Below are 1,064 nucleotides of genomic sequence, written 5' to 3' on the forward strand. Positions count from 1 at the left end.
AGATGATCCCAAAGGCAATCACTGACAGCAGTCCAGTTCTGCAGGGAGGAACACTGACCTAGTCCCCCAGACCTTGGAAGTTGCTCCAGGAGGTCTTGCCCCTGGGCCCCAGGGCTCCAGACCTGAGTGCCCTGTCCTGAGAAATCCATCCTGAGGGGTTCAGAGGCAGAAAGGGGGATCCATGAGGGGAGGAGACTGGGAAAGAGGGCTGAGCTGTCCAGGAGAGGGGCTGGGGCCTGTGGAGGGTGGTGGTGCCACTGTAGGGCAGAGGGAACTAGGGCCCATCCAAGGTCTACAGCTGGACCTCAGGGTGAGACTGCTTCCCCCAGGACCTGGGATGAGGCTGTGTCTCCCAGACCCCAGGGCAGGGCCCTGTCTTCTCATATTCCAGGGTGGGGCACATCCCCAGCTCAGTCCAGGCTGAGGGTCTGCACTTGTCTTACCTGGACCCGCAGCCCAGGGTGCTCCAACCTCCTCTACCCTCCGCCAGTAGCCCAGGAAGGGCAGGGCCTACAGGTGGAAGGGCAGGGTCTCGGGACAGAGCCTGGCAGAGGGCAGAGGCTGGCTCAGCATCCCAGGGGTTCCCCTCTGGTTCTCCCGTGGACTTTCTCTCATGGCTTCTCACCCCAGGCTTCAGTGCAGGGTGGACAGTCCACCCACCGAGGCCCACCCCGGGCTCGGGGACCAGGGTCCCCCACTCTGATGATGCCAGGCTCTGAGTGCACAGCCCTGATTGTAATTCCTGGTGAGAGGCTATCTGCAGGGGAAAGGGTGGAGGTATCCACCTGGCTGAAACACTGGGGAGGGCCAGACTAGAGGAAGGCTCCAGGGAATGAAGTTACAGGGTCAGCTTATCGGGGAACCTGTGGCCAGGGCAGCCTTGCTAGGGCTTAGGAGTGGCTGATGTCTGATGACGCCTCAGACACTCCACCTCATACACAGACAGGCGTACTGAGGCCTGGATGGCAAGCTGGACCTGACACCATTTCTACAATGCCCTGGTCCTTGGAGGACCCCCTCCAAGGACTGGGGTGTGGCACTCCCAAGTCCCAGCTTCTCTTCCT

This window comes from Chlorocebus sabaeus, chromosome 25, assembly GCF_047675955.1.
Source record: "Chlorocebus sabaeus isolate Y175 chromosome 25, mChlSab1.0.hap1, whole genome shotgun sequence".
In the NCBI taxonomy this organism is placed as follows: Eukaryota; Metazoa; Chordata; class Mammalia; order Primates; family Cercopithecidae; genus Chlorocebus; species Chlorocebus sabaeus.